This window comes from Callithrix jacchus, chromosome 3 (genome assembly GCF_049354715.1).
Source record: "Callithrix jacchus isolate 240 chromosome 3, calJac240_pri, whole genome shotgun sequence".
NCBI lineage: Eukaryota > Metazoa > Chordata > Mammalia > Primates > Cebidae > Callithrix > Callithrix jacchus.
The window spans coordinates 130,719,964-130,732,789 of NC_133504.1; the positions used below are offsets into that span (position 1 = coordinate 130,719,964).

General features: G+C 34.7%; 1 long non-coding RNA gene across 10 annotated transcripts in view; it reads left to right on the top strand.

Moving 5' to 3' along the window:
- The window catches only part of LOC128931612 (uncharacterized), a 522,921-nt gene that overhangs the window by 368,430 nt on the left and 141,665 nt on the right, over positions 1–12,826 (top strand). For 8 of the 10 annotated variants that reach the window (XR_013533457.1, XR_013533463.1, XR_013533456.1 and 5 more), the window contains one exon: positions 2,190–2,283. This is a non-coding gene — a long non-coding RNA (uncharacterized LOC128931612). Of the gene's footprint in view, positions 1–2,189; positions 2,284–10,084; positions 10,205–12,826 lie in introns of all 10 variants that reach the window. The other 2 variants (XR_013533458.1, XR_013533459.1) reach the window with 1 other exon arrangement.

The window sequence follows — 12,826 nt, forward strand, 5'->3', positions numbered from 1 at the left end:
TTTTTTTTTTTTTTTTTTTTTGAGACAGAGTTTCGCTCTTGTCACCAAGGCTGGAGTGCAATGACATGATCTTGGCTCACTGCAACCTCCACCTCCTGGGTTCAGGCAGGCAATTCTCCTGCCTCAGCCTCCTGAGTAGCTAGGATTACAGTCATGTGCCACCATGCCCAGCTAATTTCTTGTATTTTTAGTACAGACGGGGTTTCACCATGTTGACCAGAATGGTCTTGATCTCTTGACCTCGTGATCCACCCACCTCGGCCTCCCAAAGTGCTGGGATTACAGGCATGAGCCATCGCACCTGGCCCCATAGTGTTATATCTTTATAGTTCCAAATTAGTATATTTTAATTTGTACTATCAACAAGTTGAGTCATCGAAAAATAAGTTATACCTTAAATATCTTTTCCTGTTTTAAGACTTTAAGTTCCCTCTGGATATGAAATATGGCTTGTTACTCTTTTCTCAATGCCTCATATATAGATGCTTTAAAATACTTGAGATTAAGTCTCCCCACTCAAAATAAACCCAGACCAAGTGTTAACAGTTTATACAAACATCTTGATAACCTAGTGGTAGGAGAAAACTACCTAACATAACAGACTCAGGTAGAAGACCATAGTCCGTGATAATCTTGGAGTTTGTATAAATATAATTTTCAAAAGAGTAAAATTATAATTCTCCCAGAAATATAGACATGGCAAAAATTTTATTCAATTTATTAATAGATAAGGAAACCAGTAGAAATTTATAACTGGTTCAAAAAGTATCTGAGAAACTCGCATATTTTAAAAGGAGAAAATTGCTGAGTTAGAATCAAAACCAATTAAAAGAGCCATAAGCCTTTGGGGTTGTATGTTTCACACAGAAATCATGTATATCTTTATCATAAAAAGTCTATAAGTTATCAAGTAATTTTACCAAGTTTAGGACATTTAACAATGAGTAAAATTTAAGAACTTTATATATTCCTTACATAACTTTTGAATAGCTGCTCCCCCTACATTTCTTTTAATGGACATGCTTCCAATCTTATTTTGCCTTATTTAGAAATTTTTAATCCATTTTATGGCATATTGGGATTATAGGTCTAACAGTTAAATTGTTCCATGAAAACACTATAAAAATCCAAGACAGCTATTTAACTTTAACCCTCTCAAATATTCATTTTAGTTGTATGTTAATACATGGGCAATTTCTTATTGTATAGATCCCCAAGATTTTATATATATGAGGAAAATATTTGACTCTTATTTGGGAAAAATGCTAATACATAAAATAGAAGCTTTGGTTTGGTAAGCAGGCTAAATTGGGTTCTAATTCAATTTACTGTCTTTATTAGCTTATGACTTCGGGCACAGTATTATCTTCCCTTATCTTCACAAATGGCTTATCTATTTCTAAGCTTTGTGTTGATGGTTAATTAAATAATAAATATATGAAATATTTCTTACATATGTGAAGTTTATGACATGGTACTTGACACATATATAGTACCCCAGAAATGTTACACATTAAAATTAACCACCATGGTAAGCCTAGTTTGAGTTTTGTTTAAGATTATGGTGCATAATAAAAATATGTGTGATCTTATATGCAGTGTATTCATGATCATTTTTAAAACCAAAGTTTAGTACTTCTGAGAACATATTATCTGACTGTCTAGTACATTCTGTGCAATCACTTATCAATAATAAAAAGCATAATAGTCAAATGATTTCCCAACAAGAACTCATTAGCTAATAGAAATGATTAGGTAATGACATAAGTTATTGCAACAATTTCTGTATACCAATTAGAATATAGAAGGTGATGTATTTTTTGCTATCATCTTTACTTTTATTGGGGAGATACTAAATATTATAATGTTTATATAGAATATTTCTATTTCAAAATATTCTAAGTTAGAATAACATTCTCTTAATATTTCTAAGAGAAGAAAAATAGACTCAAATATTGAGCCTGTTATATAATAATTCTGATATTGTTTGCTCTGTGTCTCACATGGCAGAAGGGCCATGTTGGATTGTTATTCTCACATATCAGAGGAGAGACCTGGTGGGAGGTGACTGGATAGGGGGTCAGTCTCCTCCATGCTATTCTTGTGATAGTGAGTGAGTGCTCATGAGATCTGATGGTTTAAAAGTGTGCGGCACTTCCTCCTCACTCTCTCTCTCTCTCTCGCCACAGTGTGAAGACTCTTCCTGCTTTCCCTTCACCTTTTGCCATGAATGTAAATTTCCTAAGTCCTCCCAGTCATGCTTCCTGTTAAACCCGTGGAACGGTGAGTCAATTAATTCACTTTTTTTCCCATAAATTACCTAGTCTCTGGTAGCTCTTAATAGTAGTGCATGAATGGATTAATACAGAAAATTGGTGCCAGGGAGAGTGGGGTACCACTATAAAGATACCTGAAAATATGGATGTAATTTTGAAACCTGATAAAGAGCATAATTTGGAACAATTTGGAGAGCTCAGAAGAAGACAGGAAAATGTGGAGAAGTTTGGAACTTCCTAAAAACTTGTTGAATGGTGTTGACCAAAATGCTGATAGTGATTTGGGCAATGAAGTCCAGGCTGAGGTGGTCTCAGATGGAGATGAGGAACTTATTGGGAACTGGCATAAAGGTCACTCTTGCTATACTTTAGTAAACACACTGGTGGCATTGTGCTCCTACTCGGGTTCTGTGGAACTTTGAACTGGAGAGAGATGATTTAGGACAGGGGTCTCCAACTTCTTAGGCCATGGAGTGGCCTTTTAGGAAGTAAACCACACAGCAGGTGATCAGAGGTGAGTGAATGAAGATTCATCCATATTTACAGCCACTCCTCATTGCTCGGAATACTGCCTGAGTGCCACCTCATGTCAGATTAGATTATCATAGGATTGTGAACCCTACTGTGAACTGCACATGAGAGGGATATAGGTTGCATAATCCTTATGAGAATCTAGAGACTCATGGTCTGATGTGGAAGAGTTACTACCCCACAACCTCCCCACGAGCCCTGGTTCATGGAAACATTTTCTTCCATGAAAACGGTATGGTCCCTGATGTTACGATTGTTGGGGACCAATGATTTAGGGTATCTAATGGAAGATATTTCAAACCAGCAAAGCATTTAAGAAATAACTTGGCTGCTTCTAACAGCAGAAAGTCATATGTGTTCCCAAATAGATGATCTGAAATTGGAACTTATATTTAAAAGGGAAGCAGAGAATAAAGGATTGGATAATTTTTAGCCTGACCATGTGGTAGAAAGGAAAAACCCATTTTCTGGGCAAAAATTCAAGCCTGCTGTAGAAATTTTCATAATTAAGGAAAAGCCAAAGATTAATTGCTAAGACAATGGGAAACATGTCTCCAGGGCATGTTAGAGACCTTTGCAGCAGCCCCTCTCATCACAGGCCCCAAAGCCTAGGAGGAAAAATGGTTTCTTGGCCCAGGCCCAGGACCCTATGTTCTATGCAACCTCAGGATATGGTGCCCTGCATCCCAGTCACACCAGCTCTAGCCAGCCATGTCCAAAAGGGACAAAGATACAGCTATGCTCATTGCTTCAGACGGAGCAAAGCCCAAGCCTTTATGACTTCCATGTGGTGTTGGGTCTGCATTTGTAAAGAAGGCAAGAGTTGAGGGTTGAGAACTTCCACCTATATTTCAGAGGATGTACAGAAATGCCTGGATGTCCAGGCAGAAGTCTTCTGCAGTGGTAGAGGACTCATGGAGAACATATTCTAGGGCCATGTGGAGAGGAAATGTCACAGAGTCCCCTCTAGGGCACTGCCTAGTGTACCTGTGAGAAGAGGGCCATCATTCTCCAGACCCCAGAATGGTAGATTCACCAACAGCTTATAGCATGCACATGGAAAAGCTGCAGGCACTCAATGCCAGCCTTTGAAAGCAGCCACAGAGCCACAGGGGCAGTTACACAAGGCCTTGGGAGCCCAAATTTTGCATTAGCATGTGCCCTGCAGAGCCACAGGGGCATAGCTGCTCAACGCCTTGGGAGCCCAATTTTTGCATCAGCGTGACCTGGATGTGAGACATGGAGTCAAAGAAGATTATTTTGGAGCTTTAATATTTAATGACTGCCCTGCTGGGTTTTGGACTTGCCTGGGCCTGTAGCCCCTTTGCTTTGTCCAATTTTTCCCTTTTAGAATGGAAGTATTTACCCAATGCCTGTATTCCCATTGTATGTTAGAAATAACAAACTTGTTTATTTTACAGGCTCATAGGTGCAAAAGTTGTGCCATGTCTCAGATGAGACGTGGACTTAAACTTTTGCGTTAACATGGAATGAGTTAAGACTTTGGAGTAGAGTTGGGAAAGCATGATTGTGTTTTGAAATTGAGGGCATGAGATTTGGAAGGGGCTAGGGGAAGAATGATATGGTTTGTCTCTATGTCCCCAACCAAATCTCAGCTCAAATTATAATCCTTATGTGTTGGGGAGGGACCTGGTGGAAGGTGATTGGATCCTGGGGACAGTTTCCCCCATGCTGATCTCTTCATAGTGAGTGAGTTCTCATGATTTAAAAGTGTGTCGCAGTTCCCCCCCCCCACGCTTTCTCTCTTTTCCACCATATCAAGATGGTGCCTGCTTCCCCTTCACTTTCTGCCATGATTATAAGTTTCCTGAGGTCTCTCAGTCAAACTTTCTGGTAAGCCTTAGGTACTGTGAGTCAATTAAACCTCTTTTTTTTATAAATTACCCAGTCTCAGGTAGTTTTTTTATAGCAGTGTGAGAATGGACTAATACAAATTCCAACACATAGGAAAAAAGAAATCAAATCACTGAGCATGCAGCTGTGTAATATATATTTTTAACATATGATCATTTTGAATGTTGTCTAATCAATGATATACAAGTTGCTTATATTTAGTTGATATTCTGTAATTTGTTGCTATAGGATCATACACATCATAAAAAGAAGGATATGTGTACAATTATATGGATTGGTATGTAATATACATTTGGTCCTTAGAAGACATTTACTGACAGGAAAAATGGGGCATGATGAACAACTTATTTTATCTGCATGGTAAATGCCATATTTCAGGTACAGTTTTGTTACATGGATATATTGTGTAGTGATGAAATCTGGAATTTTACTGTACCCATCACTGAGATAGTGTACACTGTACTCAGCAGGTAACTTTTCATCACTCATCACCCTCAACTTCCTAAGTTTTGAAGTATCCCTGGTCAATTATTCCATTTTTAACATTCATGTGTACCTATTGTTTGGTTCCCATTTGTGAGCAAAATGTGGTATTTGTCTTTCTGTTTGAATTATTTCACTTAGAATAATGGCCTTTAGTTCCATCCATGTTGCCACAAAATGCATGATTTCTTTCATTTTTATGACTGAGTAGTGTTCCATGGTATACATATATATTATATATATGTATATATAATACTATATTTTATTTATCCAATCATCTGTTGATGGACACTTAGATTGATTACATGACTTTGTTATTGTAAATTGTGATGCTATAAACATATAGGGGAAGCTGGCTTTTTTGTTTAAATACAATAATTTGTTTCTCTTTGGATAGATATATAGCTCTAGAATTGCTAGATACAGTGGTAGTTCTATATTTATCTCTTTCAGATCTCCATACTCTTTCCATAGAGGTACTAATTTTACATTCCCACCAACAGGATAGAAGTGTTCCCTTTTCTCTTTAACATCTGTTGTTTTTTACTTTTTAATAATAGCTATTCTGACTGGTGTAAGACGGTGTCTCATTAGTATTTAATTTGCATTTCTTTGATTAGCAATGTCAATAACTTTTTCATATTTATTGGCTGCTTCCAGATCTTCTTTTGAAAAATGTCTCTTTATGTCCTTTGCCCTCTTTTTGATGGGGTTATTTTTTATCTTGAGTTTTTCAGTACCTTGTAGATTCTGGATATTAATTCTCTGATGGATGCATAATTTGAAAATGTTTTCTCCCATTCTGTAGGTTTTCTGTTTACTCTATTGATTTAATTCAGTTGCTGTGCAGATGTTTAGTTTAATTAAGTTTCTTTTTGTCTATTTTTTAATTTGTTTTACATTTGTTTGTGAGGTCTTAGCTAGACATTTTTTTGCTTATGCCAATGACCACAGAAGTTTTCCTAGGTTTTCTTTCAGGAGTTTTATAGATTTAGAACTTATAGTTGTCTTTAATCCATGTTGAGTTAACTTTTGTAATGGCGAGAGCTAGAAGTCCAGTTTTAGTCTTTTGAATGTGGCTATACAGTTTTCCCAGCACCATTTATTGAGGAGTGTGTCCTTTCCACTATATATTTTTGTCAAGTTCATCAATGATCAGTTGGTGTAGGTAGGTAACTTTATATTTGGGTTCTCTATTGTGTTCCATTGATTTATGTGTCTTTTTTTGATACCAATACCCTGTTGTTTTGGTTACTATAGCCTTGTAATATATATTGAAGTTGGGTAATGTAATGTTTCCCTCTTTCTTTCTTTTGCATAGTATTGCTTTTCCTACTTGGGACTTTATTTTTTCTTTCATCCTGTATGAACTTCAGAATTGTATTTTCTAATTCTGTGAAAAACAACGTTGGTAATTTGATAGATATTGCATTGAATCTGGAGCTTGCTTTGAGTAGTGTGATCATTTTAAGAATATTGATCAGCTGGGCACAGTGGCTCAAGCCTGTAACCCCAGCACTTTGGGAGGCCAGGCGGGTGGATCACGAGATCAAGAGAGAGAGACCATCGTGGTCAACATGATCAAACCCCGTCTCTACAAAAATTACAAAACATTAGCTGGGCATGGTGGCGCATGCCTGTAATCCCAGCTACTCAGGAGACTGAGGCAGGAGAATTGCCTGAACCCAGGAGGCGGAGGTTGCGGTGAGCCGGATCATGCCATTGCTCTCCAGCCTGGGTAACAAGAGTGAAACTCTGTCTCAAAAAAAAAAAAAATATTGATTCTTCCAGTCAATGAACGTGAGATGGTTTTCTATTTGTTTGTGCCATCCATGATTTCTTTAACCATTATTTTGTGGTTCTCCCTGTAGAGCTCTTTTCTACTCTGAAACTTTGTTAAAGCTATTTATCAAGTCTAGGAGTCTTTTGGAAAGGTCCTTAGATTTTTCTGGGTACAAGATTATATCATCAGCAAACTGCGATAATTTAAGTTATCTTTTCCAATTCACAGGTGTTTTATTTCTTTCTCTTATCTGATCTATCTAGGACTTTCAGAACTGTGTTGAATAAAAGTAGTGAAAATGGACATTTTTGTCATGTTCCAGTTCTTCAGGGGAATGCTTTCAACTCTTCCCTGAACAGTAGGATATTGCTTGTGAGTTTGTCATTGCCTTTATGATTTTGAGGTGTGTCTCTTCCATGCTTAGTTTGAGGGATTTTTTTTTTTACATGAAGTCAGACTGGATTTTATTGAGTCCTTTCTCTGAATTTATTTAGATGATTATATAATTTTGAATTTAATTCTGTTTATGTGGTGAATCACGTGTATTGATTTGCATATGTTGAATCATTCTTACATTCCTTGAATAAAACCCACTTGATTGTGGTGTATTATCTTTTTGAGGTGTTGTTGGATTCGATTTGCTAGTATTTTGTTGAGAATTTTGGAAGCTGTATTCATTGGGAATATTGGCCTATAGTTTGTGTGTGCGCGTGTGTGTGTGTCTTTTCCTGGTTTTGGTATCAGGATGATACTGGCTTTGTAGGGAGTTAGGGAGGTTTCTCTCCTTCTCAATGTCTTTCTACTCTTGAGGTACAAAAAATCATAGATAATACAGTGGTTTCTGAATATCAAAGTTCAATACTGCATGGCAAAATCTTATCTTTGTCAAGATAAATTAAGATTTATCTTGCTAAAGTAAATTTTATCCTTAGGCTGGTGACAATGATAAAAAGATTAATTAGCACTGTTTTGACAAATATATTTTTTAATCTAAAGATTCAAATTTATCAGTTGGTACTTTTTGGTCAATATAAACCCAATGTTATTAAAATGTCCTATATTATCTCATAAATATTTAAGGTTGTACCTGAATTAAGTTTGATTCCACTTAGAATCTCTTTTTGGTATGATGTTCAGTATGATTTTTAAATGTTTTCCATATAAATAACCTATTGGCCCAGTATCTTTATCATATGGTTTCCTTATTCTACTGATTTGTAATGCTAGGCTTGTCATAAATCATTTCTACATTGGAAGGTACATTTCTGGTCTTTCTTTCTTTCTTTTTTTTTTTTTGTTGAGACGGAGTTTCACTCTTGTTACCGAGGTTGGAGTGCAATGACACGATCTTGGCTCACTGCAACCTCCGCCTCCTGGGTTCAGGCAATTCTCCTGCCTCAGCCTCCCGAGTAGCTAAGATTACAGGCATGCACCACCATGCTCAGCTAATGTTTTTGTATTTTTAGTTGAGACGGGGTTTCACCATGTTGACCAGGATGGTCTCGATCTCTTGACCTCGTGATCCACCCACCTCGGCCTCCCAAAGTGCTGCGATTACAGGCATGAGCCACCGCCCCCGGCCCGTTTCTGGTCTTTCCATTTCCTTTTGCTAGTTGGTGTGTCTAACTTTTTACACTACCATATTGTTTTCATTACCATAGCTAAAATAAGAAGGGTAGATACATTTTAGCAAAAAACGTATTCCAACTTTGTCCTTCTGTTCTAATATATATATATATATATATATATATATTCTGTTCTAATATATATATATTATACCTATATTATATATATACTGTATATTAAGGATTAAAACACTTCATAGTTTATAGTAAGCATGATAAAAATGTGTGTTATATGAACAGAAAAATTCCCCAATCACCACTGTTACTCAATATTGTACTGAAGTACCAGTACAGTCTTACAGTAAGACAAAAAATACTACAGACAGTCCCATTAATATATATAATCCTTATTATATTATATTATATATATAATATATATATTATAACCTATATTATATATATACTCTATATATATATCTATATTATACAGTATATAATATATATATTGTATATATAATTATACATTATATAGAATATATATATATCTAATCTATAGTATATATAGTATATATTAGAAGGAAAAATATATATATATATACATATATCTTGTGATTACTGCTGTTGTATATACATCTTGTGATCAATTTATTAATTGACTTTCACAGAAGACAACAAACATATTGGAATTTTTACTGAGAAAACGTTGACTACATAAATTGCTTTTGGGAGAAATTTTATTTTCATGATATTGAGACTTTCTGTTTAAGATCCTGGGTGTCACTATGTGTTCTTTATAGTCAGCCAGTAAAGTTTTATGAGTTGCCCCATAAAATGCCTGTGCATCATTGTTTTAGATGTGTCCCTTAATACTTTATGCTCTATTTTGCTGTTGAAAAATGGTTTTTCTATGCAGATAATCATACTATCTGCAAATAATGAGAATCTTGCTTATTGAAATTTATATAAGTGAATTTGTGTGTGTGTGAGTATGCGACTGTCTGTAGTATTTTTTGTCTTACTGTAAGACTGTACTGGTACTTCAGTACAATATTGAGTAAGAGTGGTGATTGGGGAATTTTTCTGTTCATATAACACACATTTTTATCATGCTTACTATAAACTATGAAGTGTTTTAATCCTTACAGTTTTAACTAATTTTATTGTCATAAATTCCTTGAGTTGGGCATTATTGTTATGTTGGTATTTAATAGATGAGGAAAATGAAGCATAGAAACTTTACCAAATGGTCTCAAGGTCACTTCATTAATACATGGAAGGATTAAGATTCATGACATCTGACCTGTAAGTCCACTATGTAACAATGCTTCCACTTTTGTGCTTTATCCTTAAGGGAAATTTTTGGTATTATACCTGCTATAATTTTCTTTCGTGTTGTTTTGAGACAGGATCTTGCTATGTCATCCAGGCTGGATTGCAGTGGTGCAATAATAGATCACTGTAACCTTGAACTCCTGGGCTCAAGCAATCCTCTCACATTAGCCTCCTGAGTAAACTAGGACTACAGATGTGTGCCACAACACCAAACTAATTTTTTTTTTTTTTTTAAATAGAGACAGTGTCTTGCCATGTTGTCCAGGCTACCCTTGAAATTCTGACATCAATTACTCTTCCCACCTTGGCCTCCCAAAGCACTGGGATTACAGACATTAGCCATCATGCCCCACCATGCTGTAAGTTTTTATAGATATAATTTATTAAGACAGAGTTATCATCTATAAATTTAACACATGCTTTTTTCTCTGCATATTGAAACTTATCAAGTACCTTTCCTGCATATATAAAGATAACGACATACTTTTAAAAATATGTTAGTTACATTAATAAATTTTCTAATATTTAATCATTCAGGTATTCCTGAAATAAATGTTATGTGGTTACAATCATTTTAAAACATTGTTGGATTAAGTTTGCTAATAATTTTATAGAATTTAAAAAATATCCATTTATGCATGAGATTAGTCTCTGATTTTCTGTTTTTATGCTCATATGAGATTATGCTAATTTTTATGCATAAAATATAATTGAGAGCATTTTCATTTTTACTATTCCTCAGAAAATTGCTGCATAAAAATTCAAACTTATTTGTTTTTTAAGTATTTGATGCTTTTTTTATAGAGCCACCTTGACCTACTGTTTTCTCTGCAGAAGAATTTTGAAAACTGATTTAATCAGTTTAATAATTTGATGACTATTGAAGTTTTCTATTTTTATATCCATTTGAGAAATTATATTTTTCTAGATATTATGTAATTCAATTTTTTAAATAGCTTAAAATTGTTAGCATATTTTCTTATTTTCTACTTATTTTAATCAACATATGGAGCTATTTTTTTCTTTACATCTTAATTTGTGTTTTCCTCATTTTTAATTTTTTTCTTAGAGCTTTGACTGTTTAGTTTCTTCAGGGAATCCACTGTTAACTTTTTGATATTTTAACTATCTTTATTGTATAATTATTGATTTTATAATTAGATTGATTTGTGATTAAATATTATATCTTTTCTTTTACATCTTTTCTTTTACCTCTTTTCTCATTCGTCGTACTGCATCCTCTAGATTTGGATGCATTTTGTTTTTATTGAATTTATGTCTAGAAATTCCCTTCTCCCACTTTAGAAACATCCACACATTTCAATATGTGTATTTCATTTTTATTTATTTCTATTGTAAAATTCTTATTATACTTGCTTTTTGTATTGATGTTTTGATTAGAATTATGTTTTTAAATTAAACATGTATTTTATATTATGTTGTTTGAAGATATTTGGAAGAAATATTTTTCCAGTCTATCAAAGCCAAGAATAAGACCAATAGCTTTCTTTACTTTCTCCTTTGGATATCCCAAGTTTATGCAGCAGTTTCTAATTAGGCTTCTCACCCTGGGAAGGTCCTGTGTTCTCTCTTGTTCTCAAATCCTGTGTAGCTATCCCAGAAGATATTCTGTTACTTCACAATTTGGCTCAAGTCTTTAGGATGAAAGCTTGCTTTTGTGCCTTCCTATTTCTCTGGAGTATTTTTTTTCTCCTCATTTCATTCTCTGCAGATTTTTCAGTTGTTCTACATTAGGAGTGTATATTATTTTAAAATGTTCTACAATAGTGCTGGTTATTGAGTTTGCCATGTTGCTTAAAGATGACTCTAAACAAAATTAGATTTATTAATATGTTATCAGTATTTATAATAAACAAAACACACTTTAAATCTCTTTATTAGAAATATGTCTACGGTAAGAAATCATACATCATCTCCTGGCACACAGGTTCAGTAACACCTGCTAATTTTCCTTAAATTTAGTGGCTTCTTTAAAAACCAACTTTAGATTGTTGGGAAAAAAGTATGCCCTCAATTGATAACTACATTTATGCAGAATGGACTTCTATTCCGGATGAACTCCTTGCTAACAATGGAATTTCATTTGTTTTTATAGAAATCTAATAGATTCTCTTTAACAATATCATATATTTACTGTTTTAGTTAACAGTATGTCCATATTAGATCAAAAACAAATCGATGTATTTATTTTTGCAAAAAGAAACAGAGATGTACCAAAAATAATGAAATGGGCTATCTCTGGAGGACAGAGGAAGGAATAGGTGGAAGAGATAGAGCTGAGGAAGCTGGACTTTTCGAAGCATAACTTTTTATATAGTTTTGACTTAAAAAGAAACTTTTAACTTTGGAATTATAGACTGATACCAGGTGTGGTGGCATATGCCTGTGATCCCAGCACCTTGGGAGGTCAAGGTGGTCAGATCACTTGAACTCAGGATTTCGAGACCAGCCTAGGCAACATGGCAAAATCCCATCTCTACAAAAAATACAAAAATTAGCTGGGCGTAGTGTTGTGTGCCCGTAGTCTCGGTTATGTGGAGGACTGAGGTGAGAGGATCCCTTAAAACAGGGAGGTTGGCTGCAATGGAGTGCACTACACTCCAGCCTGGGCAACAGAGTGACACCCTGTCTCAAAACAAACAGCAAAAATGTGACTTGCAAAATAAAGCATTGGAGTTACTGCTCTCTTAGTACAAATATATATATATATATATATATATATATATATATATATATATATATGGTCAACCTATGTAGTTCATATTCATTTACTTTAAATTTTTTTGTTTTGGCTTCGGGGCCTATGAGAGTTCTTTGTTCTACCTCCAACAACACAAAAATGCATTTCCAAACAGGATTTTTCCTTGGTTGTCCCAAATCTTTGGAAAACTTTTATTACTGACCTAGTTCTAATGCATATTCCTATCTGAGACTGGTGTAAAAAATTTTTACATGTAGAC